Source organism: Saccopteryx leptura, chromosome 2, assembly GCF_036850995.1.
Source record: "Saccopteryx leptura isolate mSacLep1 chromosome 2, mSacLep1_pri_phased_curated, whole genome shotgun sequence".
Taxonomy (NCBI): domain Eukaryota; kingdom Metazoa; phylum Chordata; class Mammalia; order Chiroptera; family Emballonuridae; genus Saccopteryx; species Saccopteryx leptura.
The window spans coordinates 288776462-288802549 of NC_089504.1; the positions used below are offsets into that span (position 1 = coordinate 288776462).

General features: G+C 39.9%; 1 pseudogene; it reads right to left on the reverse strand.

Moving 5' to 3' along the window:
* The window catches only part of LOC136392071 (putative high mobility group protein B1-like 1), a 38111-nt pseudogene extending 13226 nt beyond the window's left edge, over positions 1-24885 (reverse strand).
* Positions 24886-26088: the final 1203 nt, after the last annotated feature.

Below are 26088 nucleotides of genomic sequence, written 5' to 3' on the forward strand. Positions count from 1 at the left end.
GTTTTTCCCCCTCTTTTTTGCCGTTGAATTCTAGTTTCAAGGCTTTATGATCAGAAAATATGCTTGGTACAATTTCAATTTTTCTAAATTTGCTGATATTGTCTTTGTGGCCCAACATATGGTCAATTCTTGAGAATGTTCCATGTACACTAGAGAAAAATGTATACTCTGTCGCTTTGGGATGAAGTGTCCTGTAGATGTCTATCATATCCAGGTGTTCTAGTATTTCGTTCAAGGCCACTATATCTTTATTGATTCTCTGTTTGGATGACCGATCTAGAGCCGTCAGCAGAGTATTGAGGTCTCCAAGTATGATTGTATTTTTGTTAGTTTTTGTTTTAAGGTCAATAAGTAGCTGTCTTATATATTTTGGTGCTCCTTGGTTTGGTGCATATATATTAAGGATTGTTATGTCTTCTTGATTCAGTGTCCCCTTAATCATTATGAAGTGACCATTTTTGTCTCTGAGTACTTTTTCTGTCTTGTAGTCAGCATTATCAGATATGAGTATTGCTACACCTGCTTTTTTTTGGGTGTTGTTTGCTTGGAGTATTGTTTTCCAGCCTTTCACTTTGAATTTGTTTTTATCCTTGTTGCTTAGATGTGTTTCTTGTAGGCAGCATATAGTTGGATTTTCTTTTTTAATCCATTCTGCTACTCTGTGTCTTTTTATTGGTAAGTTTAATCCATTTACATTTAGTGTAATTATTGACACTTGTGGGTTCCCTACTGCCATTTTATAAATTGCTTTCTGTTAGTTTTGTATCTAGTTTGATTCTTCTCTTTTGTTTTTCTATCATTTGTTTCTGTTTGTTTGTGTTCCATACTTCTTTCCTCTGTTGCTACCTTTTTTAAGTCATGTGTTTTTGTGGTGGTTTTTTCAAGGGTGGTTACCATTAAGTAATGAAAAGGGTACCTACCATATTCATTGTAGTACCCTATCTTATAAGTATTTCTGCACTTCATCGTCCTTTGCTACTGTTTTCATTGATCTTTTGTATTATTTTTTAGCCTCTATGCCAATTATTTCCCCTCTGATCATTATTATTTCCTTCCTTCTACTTCCTCTGGGCTTTACTTCCTGTTCTTTTTGTATTTCTTTTAGATGCAGGGTTAAGTTGTTTATTGAGCTTTTTCTTGCTTCTTAACGTTTGCCTGTAATGCTATGAACTTCCCTCTCAGGACTGCTTTTGCTGTGTCCCATAAATTTTGGTTTGTTGTATGTTCATTTTCATTTGTTTCAAGGAAGTTTTCTATTTCTTCTTTGATCTCATTGTTAACCCATTTGTTATTTAATAACATGCTATTTAGTTTCCAGGTGTTTAATTGTTTTTCAGTTTTTCTATTGTTGTTGATTTCTAGTTTCATGCCATTGTGATCAGAGAAGATACTTGATATGATTTTAATCTTCTTAAATTTATTGAGACTTGTTTTGTGTCCTAACATGTGGTCTATTCCAGAAAATGTACCATGAGCACTTAAAAAGAATGTATATTCTGCTGCTTTAGGGTGAAAGGTTCTGAAGATATTTATTAAATCCTGTTGATCTAGTGTGTCCTTTAAGGTTTCTGTTTCTTTCTTAATTTTCTTTCTTGAGGATCTATCCAGTGATGTTAGTGGGGTATTGAAATCCCCTACTATTATAGTATTGCTGTTAATCTTGCCCTTTTTGTCCATCAAAATCTGCTTTATATATTTAGGTGCTCCTATATTAGGCACATAGATATTTATAATGGTTATATCTTCCTTTTGGATTGCTCCCTTTATCATTACATGGTGACCTTCTTTATCCCTTACTATAGCCTTTGTTTTAAAGTCTATTTTGTCAGATATAAGTATTGCTATCCCAGCTTTTTTTCATTTACATTTGCATGAAATATATTTTTTTATCCCTTTACTTTCAGTCTATGTGTATCTTTTGTTTTGAGGTGGGTCTCTTGTAGACAGCATATGTACGGGTCCTGTTTTCTTATCCATGCAGCTACCCTATGTCTTTTGATTGGAGCATTTATTTCATTTACATTTAAGGTTATTATTGATATGTATTTGTTTATTGCCATTTTATTCTTTAACTCTACATTCCTCTTTTATTAGACCCCTCCCTTTGTTCTGTTTACCACAGGCCCTTTAACATTTCTTGCAGCATTAATTTGGTTTTAATGAATTCCTTGAGTTGTTTTTTTTTTTTTTTTTTGTATGGGAAGGTTTTTATTTCTCCTTTAATTTTAAACGATAGCCTTGCTAGATAAAGAAGGCTTGGTTGTAGGCTCTTCTTTTACATTATTTTGAATATTTCTTGCAATTCCCTTCTGGCCTCAAGTGTTTCTGTTGAAAAGTCAGATGTCGTTCTTATGGGGGCTCTTTTGTATTTGATTGACTGCTTTTCCCTTGCAGCTTTTAGTATTCTTTTTTTTTATCTCTTAGCTTTGGTACTTTAATTATGATGTGTCTTGGTGTAGGTCTCTTATGGGTTCCCTTTTAATGGGATTCTCTGTGCTTCTTGAACTTGTGTGACTTTTTCCTTCATCAATTTAGGAAAGTTTTCAGCTATGGTATTTTCAATCGGGTTCTCTATCCCTTGTTCTTTCTCTTCTGCAGGAACCCCTATGATATGAATGTTGTTTCTCTTCATGTTGTCACAAAGTTCTCTTAGAGTTTCCTCAGACTGGGAAACTTTGATCCTCTTTTCTTTTTGCTGTTCTGCTTCTGTGCTTTCAGTTATCTTGTTCTCTAAATCGCTGATTTGATCTTCTGCTTCATCCAGCCTGATTTTACAATTTATTTATTTATTTTTTTACATTTTATTTATTCATCTTTTTAGAGAGAGGACACACACACACACACACACACACACACACACACACAGAGAGACAGAGAGAGGAAAGAAATAGAAAGAACAGAGAGAGGAGCAGGAAGCATCAACTCCCATAAGTGCCTTGACCAGGCAAGCCTGGGGTTTTGAACCGGCGACCTCAGTGTTCCAGGTCAATACTTTTACCCACTGCGCCACCACAGGTCAGGCCATCCAGCCTGATTTTAATTCCTTCTAGTGTAGTCTTCATTTCTGATATTGTGTTTGTCATTTCTGTCTGATTCTTTTTTTATGATTTCAATGTCCTTTTTGATGCTTACTATCTCTTTGTTTAGGTGCTCATTATGTCCATCTATTGTTGCTCTAAGATCCTTGAGCATCCTAACAATCATTATTCTAAACTCTGTATCCAGTATCTTGGCTATTTCCATCTTATTCAGTTTTTTTTTCTGGGGATTTCTCTTGTTGATTCATTTGAATTACATTTCTCTGTCTTCCCATTTTGTCTCTGTATAGACTGCTCCTTTGGATGTGTTGTTTGTGTAGTTAGCTTAGTATAGGTTTGGTGTTTTCTGCCTCCAGCTTTCAGTTTTGTTGTTTCTAGATCTTCTTGGGTTGGCCTTAGCCATTATTTATAATCTGCTGTGGGCTACTTGTCTGCTATTACTGCTCTTTTTTCTATTTGTGTCAGCATTTTCTATGTCTTAGCTGGATTAGGTGTGAGGAGCCTTTCCTTAAGATACCACTACCTAGGGTTTTAGGTCCTGAGCTGATGCTCTCCGTTCTGCCTGCTGGATGTGTCAGCCCTGGACCTTCCTGGCCAGAACTTGGTGCAGACTAGTGGGAGGTCAGTACTTATGACTGGCCGTTAGCAACTTCCTTGGAGCTACACATGATTCAAAATTTGTTGCTGCCTCTGTTGGGCCCTGATGCCATTGTAAATATCAGCTGCAGTTATAGGCTGTCTTTTATCTACTGTTGGCCAGTGTATACGGCCTCTCTATTCCCAACGTGTGTTCTTTCTGCTGGCCCCTCAGTGCCGTAGCCTCCTCAGGAACTCGGTCACCTACACTGCTGGGAGTGTGGATTTGCGAGCCGTAGCTCAGGCTGCCATGCCGGGCTGCCCTGTGGGCATGAGGACTTCTCGCCTCACCAGGCTCTGCCCCCTGTGGGTGTGCAGGCTGCCTCTCTGGGCTCTGCCCCCTGTGGGTGCATGGGACATCTTGCCCCACCGGGTTTCACTCCCTGCAGGCACGAATGCATGGGAGGCCTCTCCAGGCTCCACCTCTCACCTCCACCATGCAGGTTGCTGGGCTCTATTTCCTGCTGCTGCTGCATGGGCTTCCTTGCTGGGCTCCACCCCCCACCACTACATGGGCCTAACATCGTGGCTGCCACTGCAGCTGGGCCCTCTCACCCTTCAGAGGGTACTCAGCAGTTAGGGGGGCGGTGTATGACAGACCTCAGCACTCAAAACCTGTGTCCTTGATATGCTGCTTGCTTCTAAGCATTTCTTTGCACTGACTAGAGCAGATGAGCCTCTGGTGGGAGGGGTAATTGCTTCCCTTTGCTGGCTTTGTTCTCTCAGGAAAAATGGTCACTTTAGGTTTGGGGAGAGGCCCAGTACAGGGGTCAGGGTGGCTGTTCCCCACAGTCTCTCCCTGCGTCCCCGAGACTACACTCTCCTCTCGTAACTCCGGTCCTCTTGTCGCTTCCTGTACCTGGAGCCCCGCGTAAGTGGCTGTGAACAAGGTTTTCTGTGCAGTCCCTTTAAGACAGATCCTGTGTCTGAGAGTTCTGCCTGCCTCTCGCAAACAGTAACGCGGCTCTTCTTTCAGGTAAATTTAATTTTTTGAGGAATCTCCATACTGTTTTCCACAGTGGCTGCACCAGTCTGCATTGCCACCAGCAGTGCAGGAGGATTCCCTTTTCTCCACATCCTCGTCAGCACTTATTCTGTGTTGTTTTGTTGATGAGTGCCAGTCTGACTGGTGTGAGGTGATATCTCACTGTGGTAAATATTATTCATATGCCTCCTCTAGTCTCTGGGGCTCCAGACTGGGGTTCTGGTCCGGTCCTGAGGCTGAGGACCCACAAATCTCTGGGCAACCCACCCCACTGTGAGAGACCTTCCAGGCTGCCTCTTGCTCCTGGGAGCAGGGCAGCCCTTTCCACATCTCTGTCCTTTTAACCAGTCTCAGTGTGGCTTCTAAGGTGATGCTTCACTATAGATTCCTCTTAGTTTAGTCCAAAGTTGGTTTTTCAAGATGATTGTTTCTTTTTTAAAATTAATTTTAATGGGGTGACATTGATAAATCAGGGTACATATATTCAGAGAAAACATCTCCAGGTTATTTTGACATTTGATTATGCTGCATTCCCATCACCCAAAGTCCAGTTGTCTTCCGTCACCTTCTAACTAGTTTTCTTTGTGCCCCTCTCCTCCCCAACCCCATCCCTGTCTTTTCCCCCACCCTGTAACCACCACACTTTTGTCCATGTCTCTGAGTCTCATTTTTATGTCCCACCTATGTATGGAATCATATAGTTCTTAGTTTTTTTCTGATTTACTTATTTCACTCAGTATAATGTTATCAAGGTCCATCCATGTTGTTGTAAATGATCCGATGTCATCATTTCTTATGACTGAATAGTATTCCATGTTATATATGTACCAAAGCTTTTTAATCCACTCGTCTACTGACAGACACTTGGCCTGTTTCTAGATCTTCGCTATTGTGAACACTGCTGCCATAAACATGGGGGTGCATTTCTTCTTTTGAAACAGTGCTATGGTGTTCTTGGGGTATATTCCTAAAAGTGGGATAGCTGGGTCAAAAGACAGTTCGATTTTTAATTTTTTGAGGAATCTCCATACTGTTTTCCACAGTGGCTGCACCAGTCTGCATTGCCACCAGCAGTGCAGGAGGATTCCCTTTTCTCCACATCCTCGTCAGCACTTATTCTGTGTTGTTTTGTTGATGAGTGCCAGTCTGTCTGGTGTGAGGGGATATCTCATTGTGGTTTTAATTTGCATTTCTCTAATGATTAGTGATGTTAAGCATTTTTTCATATGCCTATTGGCCATCTGTATGTCTTCTTTGGAGAAGTGTTTATTCATTTCTTTTGCCCATTTTTGGATTGGATTGTTTGTCTTTCTGGTATTGAGTTTTACAAGTTTTTTTTTTTATAAATTTCGGTTATTAACCCCTTATCAGACGTATTGTCAAATATGTTCTCCCATTGTGTAGTTTGTCTTTTTATTCTGTTCTTATTGACTTTAGCTGCGCAAAAGCTTTTTAGTTTGATATAGTCCCATTTGTTTATCCTGTCTTTTATTTCACTTGCCCATGGAGATGAATCGGCAAATATATTGCTGCAAAAGATATCAGAGAGCTTACTGCCTATGTTTTCTTCTAACGTGCTTATGGTTTCACAATTTACATTTAAGTCTTTTATGCATTTTGAGTTTATTTTTGTGAATGGTGTAAGTTGGTGGTCTAGTTTCATTGTTTTGCAGGTAGCTGTCCAATTTTCCCAACACCATTTGTTGAAGAGGCTGTCTTTACTCCATTGTATGCTCTTACCTCCTTTGTCAAATATCAATTGTCCATAAAGGTGTGGGTTTATTTCTGGGTTCTCTGTTCTGTTCCATTGATCTATATACCTGTTCTTATGCCAGTACCAGGCTGTTTTTAGTACAATAGCCCTGTAGTATAACTTGATATCAGGATACTGATACCTCCCACTTTAATCTTCCTTTTCAAGATTGCTGAGGCTATTCATGTTCTCTTTTGGTTCAAAATTTTTGGAATATGTGTTTTATATCTTTGAAGTAAGTCTTTGGCATTTTAATTGGTATTGCATTAAATTTATAAATTGCTTTGGGTAATATAGACATTTTAATGATGTTTATTCTTCCTAACCATGAGCATGTTATATGCTTCCACTTGTTTGTATCTTCTCTGATTTTTTTTATCAATGTTTTATAATTTTTCGAGTACAAGTCTTTAATCTCCCTGGTTAAATTTATTTCTAGGTACTTTATTTTTTTGGTTGCAATGGTGAAGGGTATTGATTCCTTAATTTCTCTTTCTGACAGTTCATTGTTAGTGTATAAAAATGCCTCTGATTTCTGAGTATTAATTTTATATCCTGCCACCTTGCCAAATTTATTTATCAGGTCTAGTAGTTTTTTGACTGAGACTTTAGGGTTTTCTATATACAATATCATATCTGCAAATAATGATAGTTTTACTTCTTCTTTTCCAATTTGGATGCCTTTTATTTCTTTTTCTTGTCTGACTGCTGTGGCTAGGACTTCCAGAACTATGTTGAATAAGAGTGGTGAAAGGGGAGCACTCCTGCCTTGTTCCTGATCTTAAGGGGATTGCTTTTAATTGTTGCCCATTGAGTATGATATTGGCTGTGGGTTTGTCATAGATGTTCTTTATCATGTTGAGGTATGTTCCCTGTATTCCCACTTTGCTGAGAGTTTTGAACATGAATGGGTGCTGGATTTTATCAAATGCTTTTTCTGCATCTATTGAAATTATCATGTGGTTTTTCACCTTCCTTTTGTTTATGTGATGAATCACATTGATTGATTTGCAAATATTGTACCAGCCTTGCCTCCCAAGAATAAATCCCACTTGATCATGGTGTACGATTTTTTTCATATATTGCTGGATCCAGTTTGCTAATATTTTGTTGAGAATTTTAGCATCTAAATTTATCAGGGATATTGGCCTATAATTTTCTTTCTTTGTGTTGTCTTTGCCTGGTTTTCAAATCAGAATTATACTTGCCTCATAAAAAGAGCTTGGATGTCTTCCTTCCTCTTGAGTTTTTTGAAATAGCTTGAGAAGGATAGGAGTTAGTTCTTCTTTGAATATTTGGTAGAATTCACTTGTGAAGCCATCAGGCCCAGGACTTTTTTTGGGGGGGAGTTTTTTGATAACTGTTTCAATCTCATTTGTTATAATCGGTCTGTTTAGGTTTTTTTATTTTTCCAGATTAATTTTTGGAAGATTATATGTTTCAAGGAATTTGTCCATTTCATCTAGGTTGTCTAGTTTTCTGGCATACAGTTCTTAATAATATTTTTTTTACAATATTTTGTATTTCTGTTGTGTCAGTTGTTATTTCTCCACTCTCATTTCTAATTTTATTTTTTGAGTCCTCTCTCTTTTTTTCTTGGTGAGTCTGGTTAAAAGTTCATCGATCTTGTTTACCTTTTCAAAGAACCAGCTCCTGGTTTCATTGATCCTCTGTATTGCTTCTTTAGCCTCTATGTCATTTATTTTTGCTCTGATCTTTATTATTTTCTTCCTTCCACTACCTCTGTGCTTTACTTGCTGTTCTTTTACTAGTTCTTTTAGATGCAGCATCAAATTGTTTATCTGAGCTTTTTCTAGCTTCTTAAGTTATGCCTGTAATGCTATGAACTTCCTTCTCTGGACTGCTTTTGCTGTGTCCCATAATTTTGAGTTGATGTATGCTCATTACAGTTCATTTCTAGGAATTTTTTTATTTCTTCTTTGATCTCATTGTTAACCCATTTGTTATTTAATAACATGCTATTTATTTTCCAAGTGTTTGAGTATTTTTCAGTTTTTTGTTGTGGTTGATTTCTAGTTTCATGCCATTGTGATCAGAGAAAGTGCTTGATATGATTTCAATCTTCTTAAATTTGTTGAGACCACTTTTGTGCCCTAACATGGGGTCTGTCTTAGAGAATGTATCATGAGCACTTGAAAACAATGTACATTCTGCTGCTTTAGGTTGAAAGGTTCTGAAGATATCTTTTAAATCGGGTTGATCTAGTGTGTCCTTTAAGTATGCTGTTTCTTTGTTAATTTTCTTTCTTGAGGATCTATCTAGTGATGTTAGTGGGGTATTGAAATCCCCTACTATTATAGTACTGCTGTAGATCTCTCCCTTTAAATCCATCAAAGTCTGCTTTATATATTTAGGTGCTCCTATATTAGATGCGTAGATATTTATAACAGTTATATCTTTCTTTTGCATTGCTCTGTTTATCATTATGTAGTGACCTTCTTTATCTCTTACTATAGCCTTTGTTTTAAAGTCCATTTTGTCTGATATAAGTATTGCTACCCCAGCTTTTTAAATTTACATTTGCATAAAATATTTTTCCATCCTTTTATCTTCAGTCTATGTGCATCTTTTGTTTTAAGGTGTGTCTCTTGTAGACAGCATATGTATGGGTACTGTTTTCTTATCCATGCAGCTACCCTATACATTTTGATCAGATCATTTAATCCATTTACATTTAAGGTTATTATTATATGTAGTTGTTTATTGCCATTTTATTCTTTAAAACTGTATTCCTCTTTTGCTCTATTCTTTTTCCCCTTTGATCTGTTTACAACAGGTCCCTTAGCATTTCTTGCAGCATTGGTTTGGTTGTAGTGAATTCCTTTAGTTTTTTTTTTTTTTGTCAGGAAAGCTTTTCATTTCTCCTTCAATTTTAAGTGATAGCCTTGCTGGATAAAGTAGTCTTGTTTGTAGGCTCTTGTTCTGCATTACTTTGAATATTTCTTGCCATTCCCTTCTGGCCTTAAGTGTTTCTGTTGAGAAGTCGGAAGTCATCCTTATGGAGGCTCCTTTGTAGGTGATAGTCTTTTTTTCTCTAGCAGCTTTTAATATTTTCTCTTTATCACTTAGCTTTGGTATTTTAATTATGATGTTTCTTGGTTTCAATTTCTTTGGGATTCTCTTTAATAAATTTCTCTGTGCTTCCTGAAATTGTGAGATGTTTTTCTGACTTAATTTAGGGAAGTTTTCAGCTATGATATGTTTGAACAGTCTCTATCCCTTGTTCTTTCTCTTCTTCTTCAGAAACCCCTATGATGCGGATGTTACTTCTCTTCATGTTGTCACAGAGCTCTCTTAGAGTTTCCTCAGACTTTTTGAATCTCTTTTCATATTTCTGCTCTGCTTCCCTGCCTTCATTTATCTTGTCCTCTAACTCACTGATTTGATTCTCAGCTTCATTCATCCTGATTTTAATTCCTTCCATTGTGTTCTTCATTTCCGATATTGTATTTGTCATTTCTGACTGATTCTTTTTTATTATTTTAATGTCCATTTTTATATTTGCTTCTCTTTATTTAGGTGTTTGTAATGACCATCTATTGTTGTTCTGAGATCTTTAAGCATCCTATCAATCATTATTTTAAACTCTGCATCTGGTAATTTGGTTATATCTGACTCATTCAGGTCCTTTTCTGGGGATTTCTCTTGATTCATTTGTGTTGCATTTCTCTGCCTTCTCATTTTGTCTGTGTAAAAGAAGGTTTTGGCCACTGGAGTCCACTAGGTGTGGCCTCTGTGTTCCCTAGGTGTTGTCTGTAGGCCCGCCATCCCCTCTGCTGCTGTTGTCTAGGGCATTTGAGTATGGACATTGCTGGTGCCAGCCCACTGGGACTGTTGCTGTGGTTTCCACCTTTCCTTCACAGGAGGGCTGTGATCACGTGCTTGGGTATACAAGCCTCGGTGGTCTCGGCCTTCGCCCCGCCCCTACAGGTGGGGTGATACACCGTGCCTGGGCCGCAAACCTTGGCCCTGAGGGCAGGGGTGAGCACCTTTGCTCAGCTCTGGGTCTCTGCCTGATTCCAGGCTTTCACCCCACCCCAGCAGGAGGAGCCTGCTCATGGGACAGCTGCAAACCTTGGCTCCATGGGCCGGGTGGGGCTGCGTGCCCATGCTCAGTTGTGTGACTCTGCCTGTTCTGGGCTTTCGCTCCACCTCTGTGGAAGGAGCCAGCTCCTGCATCAGGCCACAAGCCTCAGTTTTGCGGGTGAGTGGGGTGAAGTTATGCTCCTGTGCCCTTGCTCAAGGGTGAGTCTCCGCCCCTTCCAGAGCTCCTGCTCTTCATCTGCATGCTGGATTTCAGGAGGCCCACAGCTGGGCTTGACCACTTTTGCATGTCTTCTCATCCCCAGCCGGGCAAGACTGTGCTCACACCTGGGCCTCAGTTGTGGCCAGCTGGCTTTTGCCATTGCTGACAGAACCGTGCTTTCGCATCCCACCACCGCCCACCCTCAGTTGACCCCTTAGCCGTGTGGGTGGGGTGCTGCAGCTCAGACCCTAAGACTCACTACTGTAGTCCCGAAAGCTCCCTCCTTCTAAGCAACTCTGCCCTAAGTACTGCGGGAGAGCTGGTCTGGCTGGTGTCCTGCTTCCCTTTGCTGGTATTGCTGTTTCCAGGGGAAATATTCACTTCAGATTTGGAGAGTGACTCATCCTAGGGGTTAGAGTGGCTGTCTCTCAAAGTATTTCTCCTTGTGCTTCCTAGATTACACTCTCTTCCCGCTGCTCTGGTCCTCTCCTCTTTCCCCATCCCTCAGAGCCCCAGGTTAGTGTTGTGAGAGAGGTTTTCTGTGCGGTCCTTTTAAAAAGAATCCTGGGTCTAAGAAATCAGTCTCTTTCTCACAAACAGTATCCTGACTTGTTTCCAACTAAATACTGTCCATTTGCCTCTTCTAGGCTCTGGGGCTGCAGGCTGGGGTTTTGTTCCTGGGGCTCAGGACCCTCCCCTCTCTGATAAACTCACTTCCTGCCACGTGCATCTCTCCCAGCTGCTGTTCGCTCCAGGGAACTGGGCAGCCCTCTCCCCATTTTCGCTTTTCCTACCAGTTTCAGTGTGGCTTCTTCAGTGTTCCTTGGTTGAAGAGCCCTCTTAGTTTAGTCCAAAGTTGATTTTTCCAGATGACGGTTCTTTTTTTTCTTTCTTTTTTTTTTTTTGTATTTTTTTTTTTCTGAAGCTGGAAATGGGGAGAGACAGTCAGACAAACTCCCGCATGCGCCCGACCGGGATCCACCCGGCACGCCCACCAGGGGCGAAGCTCTGCCCACCAGGGGGCGATGCTCTGCTCCTCCGGGGCATCGCTCTGCCGTGACCAGAGCCACTCTAGCGCCTGGGGCAGAGGCCAAGGAGCCATCCCCAGTGCCCGGGCCATCTTTGCTCCAATGGAGCCTCGGCTGCGGGAGGGGAAGAGAGAGACAGAGAGGAATGAGGGGGGGTTGGAGAAGCAAATGGGTGCCTCTCCTATGTGCTCTGGCTGGGAATCGAATCCAGGTCCCCCGCACACCAGGCCGACGCTCTACCGCTGAGCCAACCGGCCAGGGCCCAGATGATGGTTCTTAAAATTAAGTTGTAATCCACTTTGGTCTGGGAGATGGAAGTTGGTATGTCTGCCTACTCAGTCGCCATCTTGTCAGGATCCCAAGATGATTGTTTCTTTCTTTTCTTTAATTTTTTGCTTTGATTTTTAAAATTTTTTCTTTTTATTAATTTTAATAGAGGAGAGAGAATGAGAGAGAGAGAGAGAGTAGGGGGAGGGAGAAGCAGGAAGCATCAACTCCCATATGTGCCTTGACCAGGCAAGCCCAGGGTTTTTTTTTTTAATTTTTATTTATTTATTCATTTTTAGAGAGGACAGAGAGAGGGAGAGAGAGAGAGAGACAGAGAGAGAGAGAAGGGGGTAGGAGCTGGAAGCATCAACTCCCATATGTGTCTTGACCAGGCAAGCCCAGGGTTTTGAACCGGTGACCTCAGCATTTCCAGGTCGACGTTTTATCCACTGCGCCACCACAGGTCAGGCAAGCCCAGGGTTTTGAACCGGCGACCTCAGCATTCCAGGTCAACGCTTTATCCACTGCACCACCACAGGTCAGGCTGATTGTTTCTTAGTTAAGTTGTAATCCACTTTGGTTCTGGGAGGTGGGAGTTGTAACGTCCATCTACATTGTCATCATTGTTCTAGTCTCTCTCCTTTGATTTTTGTGTAATACTAAGAACAGAACAAAAAAAAGGCCAATGAATGTCTCTTGGGTGTGTTGGGATCCTTGAATTTTGTAAGGCTGGTGGTTGAGACCAGGCAGGTTCTCACTGAATTTGGACAGATGGTTGAGGAACTGCAGATCTGGAAAACATTGGGCCAAACCCATTTATTGGAGGCTTGCAAAGACAGGTGAGTGAGTAAACAACAAGAAGAAAAGAGCTAATAACCAAAGGAAAATCTCCTTTTCACAGTGAAAGGCAAGGTAGTGTGGAAAATCGTACTTCATGGTTTTGGGACAGTGATCTGGGAGAATTGCCACTGAGGGAAAGCACCCATAGCCTTACATAGACCACACATACCTGGTGCTGCCATGCACCCACACACCAATCAGGCAAAGTGCTGGCAGCTGGTAAACCATGTAAGCAAGCCTAACACAGCTGTTTTCCCCACAAACTTCCTTTTTGTTTGTCCTTTAGGATTAATATAAATTTTCATTTATTTTATTATAGGCTTTTCCTGCTTTTTGCCATGTCTTCAAATTTTCCTTTCTCTTTAGCAGACATGGTGTTCCACCTTTCTGAGTATTTAGAAAACTCTGAGAAGTTGAGTGAAGTATCTGGGTATTTCTTCATGTGCTCCTCCCAGCACGTTTGCACAAAGAAAACATAGGAGGATGTTGTGCCTCTCAGCTTCTTAGGGTCTTGTAATGCTGGTGGTTGAGGATAAGCAGGTTTACATTGAATTCTGGCATACAGTAGAGAAATGGTGAAGCTGGAAATCATTGGGCCATTCCTGTTTATTGGAGGTTTGCAGAAAGGCTGGCGAATAAACAGAGGAAAACCTGCTTTTCATAGTGAGGGGCAAGGGAGCAGGAAAACCTCACAGTGGTGGGAGAGTGATCTGGAAGAATTGCCCCTGAGGGAAAGCACCTGTAGCTTTGCTCATGCACTAGTCAGGCAAAGTGCTTGCAGCCAGTAAACCAGCGAGCAAGCCGAAAGCAGCTGTTTCCCTCATAGGTGTAGTTTGCTCATGTTTAATTACTTTTCCTCAGCCAGCACAAAGTCACCCAGTGCCCATCTGGCTCACACTTGCCCCAGCACTTTCTCTATGGAACTCAATGTACTGTCTGATTAGTTTCTTTAATGGTCACAGGTCTTCAGATTTTCTCCCTTCATCAATGTTGGCAAGTTATATACAGTACATATATTTCTCCAAAACTTCCTAGTTTATATAATTTTTCAAATTTTGATCTCTGTTTTAATTGGGGAATCTGGTTAATTTGGCTTTAGGGGCGAGTGGTCAAGGTAATGTTCTCCCAAGTGCCCCAGGGCTATTAGCAATTTACCACCATTTTTTGTGTGTGTTTGTGACAGACAGAGAGAGACAGAGAGAGGGATAGATAGGGACAGACAGGCGGGAAGAGAGAGAGAGAGATGAGAAGCATCAATTTTTCGTTGAGGCTCCTTATTCTCTTTAGTTCATTGATTGCTTTCTCATATGTGCCTTGACTGGGGGGCTACAGCAGAGTGAGTGACCCCTTGCTCAAGCCAGTGACCTTAGGCTCAAGTCAGTGACCTTGGGCTCAAGATAGTGACCTTCGGCTTCAAGCCAACAACCTTGGGTTCAAGCCAGTGACCCTGCGCTCAAGCTGGTGAGCCCCTGCTCAAGCTGGAAGAGCCTGTGCTCAAGTTGGTGACCTCGGGGCTTCAAACCTGGGTCCTCTAGATCCCAGTTCGATGCACCATCCATTGTGCAGCACTGCCTCATCAGGTAATTTACCACCATTTTTAAGTTAATTTTTTGTTTTGGGATTTTCTGACCCATGTTTGTCATGTAAACTAAAATCTAAAATCTGGCCTGACCAGGCTGTGGTGCAGTGGATAGAGCATCAGACTGGGATGCAGAGGACCCAGGTTCAAGACCCCGAGGTCACCAGCTTGAACGTAGGCTCATTTGGTCTGAGCAAAGCTCGCCAACTTGGACCCAAGGTTGCTGGCTCGAGCAAGGGATTGCTCGGGTCTGCTGAAGGCCCATGGTCAAGGCACATATGAGAAAGCAATCAATAAACAACTAAGGTGTCACAACAAAAAACTGATGATTGATGTTTCTCATCTCTCTCCATTCCTGTCTGTCTGTCTCTATCTATTCCTCTCTCTGATTCTCTCTCTGTCTCTGTAAAAAAAAAGTAGTACAACAATCACCATTTTTCTCTCTTCTACATCTTTTCTCTCTATAATCAAATAAAAATTAAAAAAATATGCACGAAGGCAGGACATGCCTAAAATTTCTCTAGGAAAATGACTTTTTCTCATCCAAAGTGCAGGCCAAGATATATAAACATCCCTGTAATCTCACTTTACTGGTGGGAGATTTTTCTTTTAGACCACTCTTTCACTAATGAAGTCATCCTCTGAGGGTCTTTGTTTCAGTTAGGGCTTTTCAATTCCCAGCTACTTGCATATATAAAGACTACTTTCTTTCAATTAGTCCTTAAAAACTGAAGCCCCTTGTTTTCTGAGATTAGAGATCACCTCTTTTCAGGGACAGCTATAGCTCATGCTTAGTTGATGTTTAATTTCTCCTTTGCTTTGATAAAATCTGTAGATTTTCTTTATTTTTTTTTTGTGAGCATAGTTGTGAATTAAAAAAGCATAGATTGTATAAATGTAAGAAATATCTAAACCAGTAAGAATTTTTATGAGTTTATTTGAGCAGATTGTTGATAATTTCCAGGAAGCAAAGTCTCAATGGATTGAGAAAATGCTCTGGAAAATGGTGGTTTTATCACTTATTTTATAATGTTGGATATACAGTGTGAAACATGTGTTAGGTTTGCTCACTTGTATTTTACCTAAATGGTGCATTGGCATGGGGCAGTGCTGTGTGTGTGTGTGTGTGTATGTGTGTGTGTGTGTGTGTGTGTAGTTTGTGGAAGGCTACATGCTTGCCCTCAGGGCAGCAGATTGCAAATTGTGAACTGCTTTCCTGCTTGAGAGGGGTGATTGTTTGCTATTGTTTGCTAGAGAAGGGGTATTTCCCCCTGGCCAGGTTTTGCTGGAATGTGCTGAGGAGCTTGGGAGCCCTGCTGAGGCTGGTGGGGGCTGTGAGTCTGGAGGTTGAGTTTGGAGAAGGAGTCCAAGTTATGGAACCGGAGACTGAGTTGGGGCTTGGAAGCCCTGAGAGAAAAGGAAGTGGTTTTCCCTGCTTGTTTGATCATCCACCATTACAAAACTTTAATAAATGGAATGGCCCATTATTTTCTGGCTCCACAGTTCCTTTACTGTCTATGCCAATCCAATGAAAATCTGCATAACCATGGCCACTGACTGGCCTTACACATACTTTAGAATATAAGGGATTATGTGAAATTGATTGATGATAGATTAGGGAGAAGGGAGAAAGCAAAGTGGGGGAAACTTCTGAGATTGCATAAAAATGTAAAAATTGTCCTGGCTGGTTGGCTCAGTGGTAGAGTGTCGACCTGGCATGTGGAAGTCCTGGGTTCAATTCCCAGTCAGGGCACATAGGAGAAGAGACCATCTGCTTTTCCATTCCTTCCTCCTCCCTTTTCTTTGTCTCTTCCCCTCTGGCAGCCTGGCTCAATTGGTTAGAGCTCATTGGCCCTGGGCGCTGAGGAGCCTTTGCCTTAGGTGCTTAAAATAGCTTGGTTGTGAGTATGGCCCCAGATGGGCAGAGCATTGGCCCCAGACAGGGGATCACTGGGTGGATACTAAAGCATGTGGGAGTCTGTCTCACTCCCTTTCTCTCACTTAAAAAAAAAAAGTAAAAATGTATTTACTAAAACGTTTTACATGAGCAGGCATAAGACAGTTAACAGTTAACAATTAACATGATAGTAATAATAAGGTGACCAACTTTTTTACAGTGAAAAGGAGGACAAAAATAAATCAAAGAAAACAATATCATAAATAAAAGAAACATTTTATTCATTGCAACAATAATACATTATAATATAATAAATGCATAATAAAATATTTATAATATTTTATATTGTAATTATGCTTACATGCCTATTAACTTTTAATAATAATTATAAAAATTATAATATTATCTAAATGAGTACTTTTCCATTGAATTAATATTTTTTTGGTCACTGTATGATCTTGTAACAATATTGGAAATATCTGAACAAGAAATATCCTTCATATTGAATTTTAGGGCAAATGCTGCTGCTAGAGTATCAACATTCAATCTCTATTTCTCACTTGTCCAAAAATCATTAGCAATTGAAAAAACTCTTTTAACTGCTGCATTAGTTCCAGGACAACACAATGTAAATTGAACAAGAATAAATAAATTTTCACATGGAATATGTTCATTTTTTAAATGGCTAATTATTTCCACCCATCTTTTATCAATTTTGATGTGTTCATTTTCCTATTGTATTAATTTTATATAATTAAAATATACATTCAGTCTTCTAATTTCTTCAAAGAGACAATTGTCATCTATTTTGATGTCTGGCATTTCTTTAGATAAAAATCTCAAGACAAGATTTAATATACTTGTGATGAAGTAAAAAACACCATTAAAAACTGTTATTTCCTGTGATGTTTGTTTCAGACCATTCTTTGATATATTGAAAACATATCTGGTAAAAATTCTATACTTTTTTTTTTTTTTTGTATTTTTCTGAAGCTGGAAACGGGGAGAGACAGTCAGACAGACTCCCGCATGCACCTGACCGGGATCCAACCGGCATGCCCACCAGGGGCGAAGCTCTGCCCACCAGGGGGCGATGCTCTGCCCCTCTGGGGCGTCGCTCTGCCGCGACCAGAGCCACTCTAGCGCCTGGGGCAGAGGCCAAGGAGCCATCCCCAGCACCCGGGCCATCTTTGCTCCAATGGAGCCTTGGCTGTGGGAGGGGAAGAGAGAGACAGAGAGGAAGGAGGGGGTGGTGGAGAAGCAAATGGGCGCCTCTCTTATGTGCCCTGGCCGGGAATCGAACCCGGGTCCCCCGCACGCCAGGCTGACGCTCTACCGCTGAGCCAACTGGCCAGGGCCAATTCTATACTTCTTTGATAAACTTTTCTGTTATGCCCAGATTTGATTCTTCTAAGTCTGACGATTTTCTTTTTATAATTAAAGAAAAAAATTATTTGGAAAGATTTATGCTGCAAGGATTTCAAGATGACAGTGGAGTAGGCAGACACACAGACTGCCACCTCCCATGACCAAACTGGATTAAAAATTAATTTAAGAACAATCATCGTGAAAAACCAACTTTGAACTAAAAGAACAGGACTCAAAAACTAAGATGCGGCCCTGGTCAGTTGGCTCAGCGGTAGAGCGTCGGCCTGGCGTGTGGGGGACCCGGGTTCGATTCCCGGCCAGGGCACATAGGAGAGGCGCTCATTTGCTTCTCCACTCCCCCTTCTTCCTCTCTGTCTCTCTCTTCCCCTCCCACAGCCAAGGCTCCATTGGAGCAAAGATGGCCCGGGAGCTGGGGATGGCTCCTTGGCCTCTGCCCCAGGTGCTAGAGTGGCTCTGGTCTTGGCAGAGCGATGCCCCAGAGGGGCAGAGCATCGCCCCCTGGTGGGCAGAGCGTCGCCCCTGGTGGGCATGCCGGGTGGATCCCGGTCGGGCGCATGCGGGAGTCTGTCTGACTGTCTCTCCCCATTTCCGGCTTCAGAAAAATACAAAAAAATCCCACAAACAAACAAAAAAACTAAGATGCACAGAAGAATCCACACCAATCCTGGCAGGAGTGCGGGGGTGTGGTGGGTGCTTCCCCACTCCCAGGAGTGAAGGGAAGCTGAGGCTGAGGGTCCAGAAGGGCTCCCATTGCAAGAAGAGAAACCCTGAGAGGTGGAAGTCCTCAGTCCCAGGACTGGAGTGTCAGCCTAGAAACCCAGGAACTGGAAGAGATAGCCTGACAGCACCGAGTGGGGAGAAGAGCTAGAGTTCTGTCTGTGGGAAGTGGCTGGTGAAAGGAGTTGTAGCCTTAAAGGGCCAGTGCAGAAAATATCACTCACAGCCACTTGCCTGGGGCTCCAGGGGTAAAGAGAGCTGAGAGGACTGGTCTTGCATGAAAAGAATGGGGAGATTGAGACACAGGGACACAACTGGTAATGGGGAGAAGAAAACCTGAGTTGAGTCATTCTCCAGTGCCAAGATGGCCATAGCTGGGGGAGAAGTAGCTCCCTCCATCCTGCACAAGCCTAGCATGAAACCAGTTGACCTACCTCCAAAAAGCTCTCCAGCTCCAACCAGTGCAAAAGGCTGTTTGGAAAAGAGGAAATAGGGGGAAGGGGCAGTGTCTCAGGTTTCTAAGGAGACCTGAGCTACACCTCCCCCTTCATATGGAGAATGCCTCTGACCCTGGAGAGGTACTGGGCACACCACACATTAAGGTTCTTAGAGGCCACACCCCACCACATTCCTGGATAGAGTTTCAACTGGGGCCAAAAAAAAAAAAAAAAGATACTCCTACTTTCCCCCTCCAAAACACAGAAGCTCCATGCTGGGATCAGCAAACACAGAAGCTCCTTGCTGGGCTCAGCAAAGAAACAGCAGGGAAATTAAGACTTTTAAGTGGCTCTACTAGTTAAGGAGAATTTAAATCCGAGCAACCGGCAGAGGCTGAGGGATAAAGTCCTGGAGGAGAAGCCACATTCAATAAACCAACCTCAGACCCACAACTCTAACAAGCTTGCAAACCACACACAGAAATAATGGGAAGACAGAAGAGTGTAAACCATATGAATCAACAAGAAAAATCCCCAGAAAAAGAACGGAATGAGATGGAAGTAACCAAATTACTAGATGCAGAGTTTAGGATTCATTGTTAGGATTCTTAAGGATTTCAGAACTACCATGGATGGACTTAATGAGCACCTAAAAAAATTTGCAAGCATCAAAAAGGACACTAAAATAATAAAAAAGAATTAATCAGAAATGGCAATTACAATATCAGAAATAAAGACTACACTAGAAGGAATCAACAGCAGGCTGGATAAAGCAGAGGATCGAATCAACAAATTAGAGAACAAGATAAATAAAAACACAAAAACAGAGCAGCAAAAAGAAAAGATGCTCGAAAGGTCAGAGGAAATTATAAGAGAACTCTGTGACAATATGAAGAGATATACCATCTGTATCATAGGGGTTCCTGAAGGAGAAGAAGAAGAATAAGGGATAGAGAACCTGTTTGAAGAAATAATAGCTGAAAACTTTCTTAAATTGATGAAGGAAAAAGTCACACAAGTTCAAGAAGCACTGAGTCTTGATAAAAAGAAACCCTATAGGCCTACATCAAGACACATCATAATTAAAAATACCAAAGTTAAGAGATAAAGAAAAAATACTAAAAGCATCAAGAGAAAAAAAGTCAATTACCTATAGAGGAGCCCCCATAAGGATGACATTTGACTTTTCAACAGAAACACTTGAGGCCAGAAGGTAATGGCAAGAAATATGCAAAGTAATGCAAAACAAGAACCTACAACCAAAACTTCTTTATCCAGCAAGATTATCGTTTAAAATTGGAGGAGAAATAAAAAGCTTCCCAGACTAAAAAAACCCTCCAAACAAAAAACCAAACTCAAGGAATTTATTACAACCAAACCAGTACTGCAGGAAATGTTAAGAAGCTTCCTGTAAAAAGAGCAAAGAAAAACAGAAATTGAGAAAAAGAGGATTATAGATCTATAAAATAAAAAATGGCAATAGACAAGACATATCAATAATAACCTTAAGTGTAAATGGATTAAATGCTCTAATCAAAAGATAGGGTAGCTGCATGTATAAGAAAACAGGGCCCATACATATGCTGTCTACAAGAGACCCACCTCAGAACAAAAGATACAATAGACTGAGAGTAAAGGGATGAAAAAAAATATTTCATGCAAATAGAAAGGAAAAAAAAGCTGAAGTAGCAATACTAATATCTGATAAAATAGACTTTAAACAAAGACAATAGTAAGAGATAAAGAAGGTCAACTACATAATGAGAAAAGGAGCATTACAACAGGAAGATATAACTATTATAAATATATATGTGCCTAATATAGGAGCACCTAAATATATAAAACAGATTTTGATGGACAAAACGGGCGAGATCAACAGCAATATTATAATAGTAGGGGACATTAATACCCCACTAACATCAATGGATAAAACCTCCAGACAGAAAATTAACAAAGAAACAGTGGCGTTAAATGACATAGTAGATCAACTGGACTTAATAGATATCTTTAGATATCTTTCACCCCAAAACAGCAGAATATACATTATTTTCAAGTGCTCATGGTACATTCTCTAGGATAGACCCTATGTTATGACAGAAAACGAGTCTCAGTAAATTTAAGAGGATTGAAATCATGTCAAGCATCTTTTCTGACCACAACAGCATGAAACTAGAAATCAACTACAATAGAAAAACTGAAAAACATTCAAACACTTGGATACTAAATAGCATGCCTTTAAATAAAGAATGGGTTAACAATGAGATTAAGAAAGAAATAAAAAACTTCCTTGAAACAAATAAAAATGAACATACAAGAACTCAAAATTTATGACACAGTAAAAGCAGTCTTGGGAGGGAAGTTCACAGCATTACAGGCATACCTTATGAAGCAAGAAAAAGCTCAAATAAACAACTTAATCCTGCAACTAAAAGAACTACAAAAAAACAGCAAGTAAAGCCCAGAGAAGTAGAAGGAAGGAAATAATAAAGATCAGAGTAGAAATAATTGACATAGAGGCTAAAAAAAAAACAAAAAAACAAAAATCAATGAAACCAAGATCTGGTACTTTGAAAAGGTAAACAAAATTGATGAACCTTTAACCAGACTCACCAAGAAAAAAAGAGAAAGGGCTTAAATAAATAAAATTAGAAATGAGAGAGGGGAAGTAACAACTAACACAGAAAAAATTCAAAGGATTGTAAGAAAGTACTATGAAGAACTGTATGTGAAAAAATGGGACAACCTCGATGAAATGAATAAGTTCCTTGAAAAATATAATTATTCAAAAATCAATGTGGAAGAATCAGAAAACCTAAACAAACCAATTACATCAAAGGAGATGGAAACAGTTATCAAAACACTGCTAAAAACCAAAAGTCCTGGGCCTGATGTCTTTACAGGTGAATTTTACCAAATATTCAAAAAAGAACTAAGTCCTATTTTTCTCAAGATATTTCAAAAAAAATTCAAGAGGAGGAAAACTTCCAAACTTTTATATAGTGAACATAATCTTCATTCCAAAACCAGGTAAAGACACTACAAAGAAAGAAAATTACAGGCCAATATCCCTGATGAACTTAGATGCTAAAATTCTCAACAAAATATTAGCAAACAGGATTCCATCAATACATGAAAAAATCATACATCATCATCAAGTGGGATTTATTCTGGGGAGGCAAGGCTGGTACAATATTTGCATATCAATAAATGTGATTTATCACATAAACAAACAGAAAAATAAAAACCACATGATAATATCAATAGATGCTGAAAAGCATTTGATAAAATCCAGCACCCATTTGTGATAAAAACTCTCAGCAAAGTGGGAATACAGGGAACATACCTTAATACGATAAAAGCCATCTATGACAAACCCAGAGCCAACATCATACTCAATGGGAAAAAATTAAAAGCAATCTCCTTAAGAACAGAAACAAGGCAGGCAGGAATGCCCCCTTTCACCATTGTTATTCAACATAGTTCTGGAAGTACTAGGCATAGCAATCAGACAAGAAGAAGAAATAAAAGGCATCCAAATTGGAAAAGAAGAGGTAAAACTTTCATTATTTGCTGATGACTTGATACTGTACATAGAAAACCCTAAAGTCTCAGTCAAAAAACTACTGGAACTGATAAATGAATTCAGCAATGTGGCAGGATATGAAATCAGTATTCAGAAATCAGTGGCATTTATATACACCAACAATAAACTTTCAGAAAGAGAAATTAAGGAAACAATTTTCTTCACTATTACAATAAAAAAAATAAAGTAAGTAGGAGTAAATTTAACCAAGGAGTTTAAAGACTTGTACTTGGAAAACTATAAAATATTGAGAAAAGAAATCAAGGAAAATACAAACAAGTGGAAGCACATACCGTGTTCATGGATAGGAAGAATAAATATCATTAAAATGTCTATACTACTCAAAGCAATCTATAAATTCAATGCAATTCTTATTAAATTACCAATGTCATACTTCAAAAATATAAAACAAATGTTCTAAAAATTTATATGGAATCAAAAAAGTACACGAATAGCTTCAGCAATCTTGAAGAAGAAAAATAAGGCAGTGGAGTATCACACTTCCTGATTTCAAGTTATACTACAAGGCCATTGTACTCAAAACAGCTCTATACTGGCATAAGAACAGGCATACAGATCAACAGAACAAAACAGAGAACCCAGAAATAAACTCACACATTTATGGTCAATTGATATTTGACAAAGGAAGTAAGAGCATACAGTGGAGTAAAGACAATCTTTTAAACAAATGGTGTTGGGAAAATTGTACAAAAATGAAACTAGACCAGCAACTTACACCATTCACAAAAATAAACTCAAAATGGATAAAAGACGTTGAATGTAAGTCATGAAACCATGATCATTTTTTTTTTTTTTTTTTTTTTACAGAGTCAGAGAGAGGTATAGATAGGGACAGACAGGAACAGGGAGAGATGAGAAGCATCAATTACCAGTTTTTCATTGTGACACCTTAGTTGTTCATTGATTGCTTTCTCATATGTGCCTTGACCATGGGCCTTCAGCAGACTGAGTAACCCCTTGCTTAAGCCAGTGACTTTGGGTCCAATCTGGTGAGCTTTGCTCAGACCAGATGAGCCTGCGCTCAAGCTGGCGACCTGGGGTCTCAAACCTGGATCCTCCACATCCCAGTTCAATGCTCTATCTACTGCGCCACTGCCTTGTCAGGCTAAACCATGATCATCTCGGAAGAAAACATAGGTAGTAAGCTCTCCAACATCTCTCATAGCAATATATTTGCTGATTGAACTCCACGGGCAAGTGAAATAAAGGATAGAATAAACAAATGGGACTATATTAAAGAAAAAGGGTTTTGCACAGCAAAAGACAACATGAACAGAATAAAAGGACAATCCACAAAATGTATGATAAGGGGTTAATAACCAAAATCTACAAAGAACTTGTAAAACTCAATACAAGGAAAGTAAGCAATCCAATGAAAAATTGGACAAAAGAACTGAATAGATACTTCTGCAAAGAGGACATAGAGGTGGCCAATGGGCATATAAAAAAATGTTCAACATCACTAATCATTAGAAAAATGCAAATTAAAACCACAATAAGATACCAACTCACAACCGTCAGAATGGTGCTCATTAATAAAACAACACATAACAAGTGCTGGTGAAGGTGTGGAGAAAAGGAAACCCTCCTGCACTGCTGGTCGGAATGCAGACTGGTGCAGCCACTGTGGAAAACAATATGGAGATTCCTGAAAAAATTAAAAATGGAACTGCCTTTTGACTCAGCTATCCCACTTCAAGGAATATATTCTAAGAATACCAAATCATTGATTCAAAAGAAGAAATGCATCCCTATTTTTATGGCAGGCATTGTTTACAATAGCCAAGATCTGGAAACAGCCCAAGTGCCCGTCGGTGGACATTTGGATTAAGAAAGCTGTGGTACATGCCTGACCAGGTGATGGCGCAGTGGATAGAGCATTGGACTGGGACACGGAGGACTCAGGTTCAAGACCCCGAGGTCTCTAGTTTCAGCAAGGGCTCATCTGGCTTGAGCAAAAAGCTCACCAGCTTGGACCCAAGGTCACTCGAGCAAGGGGTTACTCAGTCTGCTGAAGGCCTGCGGTCAAGGCACATATGAGAAAGCAATCAATGAACAACTAAGGTGTCGCAACAAAAAACTGATGATTGATGCTTCTCATCTCTCTCTGTTCCTGTCTATCTGTCCCTATCTATCCCTCTCTCTGACTCTCTGTCTCTGTAAAAAAAATAAAAATAAACAGTGCTCTTTAAAAAAAAAAAAGAAAGACATGGTACATATACACAGTGGAATACTATGCAGCTTTGAAAAAGAAAGAAACCTTACCCTTTGCGACAACATGGATAGACCTGGAGTCTACAAATATTGATCGACTTATGACCTATGCCACTTACAACCATTCGACTTTACAACCACAATCGCTAGCCATGACTGCTCCGCATCTGGCAGCGCAAACATTGCCCCGCTGGGCGTACAACAGTGCAAATCAGCTTCCGGCAGCACTACCATCTCCGCGTGCACTATTTCAACTGTTATCCCAGATTCAGTACAGCAATTTGTGTTTTAGATATTTTTCACCAAACCCCTCTCAAGATGTCTACCAAGAGGAAAATTGTCTTTGCAAATATTAAACCAGTTGTAATGCAGTGTTTTACTTAAACCTGATGAATGTAAAAATAAGAAACAAAATGGTGTAGAGATGATACAAATGGCATAAAATGAACAAAGAAAATTATGATATATAACATAACGAAAAAAATTATAATAAAATATGACTTAAAGATTTTTATTACATCATTTCACAGTACTGTACATATAGCCTACTCAATTTACAACCAAATTGTGTTATGACTGGTCTGTCAGAACCAATCGTAGTCATAAATCGAGCACTAGCTGTATTATGATAAGAAAAATAAGCCAGGCAGAGAAAGAAAAATATTGTATGATTTCACTCATATGAGGAATCCAATGAACAGTGTGAACTGAGAAAAGGAAGGAACACAGAGAAGGGGTCAAAGAGTCCAGAGGGAAGGTGGGCAGAGGGAAAGGAGATAGAGGAGGGAGTCAAAGAAAGGAAAGACATATGTGAAAGTATATAAACATAACACAGAGAGATAGAGGGCAGGATAGTAAATCATGAAGGAAAGGGGTGGGGGAGAGGGCAAAAGGGGTATCAAGGAGAACAAGGGGGGAGGGAGGGAGATATATTCGGGGGTACACTGGTAACTATGTAAACACAACAAAGTAAAATCAATTAAAAAAGGAAGAAATTTTTCTTCAAAATGAGATTTATATTGAAGGATAAATTCATTCAAAATAAGACTAACTTCCATAGCTAAAATGTGTTCACCTTCAATCTTTTGAATTGTTTTGTGAAAAATAGATGCTTGATTATGTACAAAATACATTAATATCTCAGATATTTTATTATTGAAAAATAATTCCAGGATTTTAGGACATTTGTCTAAACTTAAAAAATATGAACAAAGAGGCTCAAATAATTGTAGAACACGCTCTATAGCAGGTGTTAGAGTAAGCCATCTAACTTTTGGATATCCTAAAAGTTTTTGTATTCAGCATTTGCTTCCCACAAAAAATTTTAAGGTAGCAACATGAATGGTAAAACAACTAAAATACAAATAAATTGTAGTTGTTATTACTTCTACATCAATTGGCATGGCACATGACATTATGTTGATTTAACAAAATATG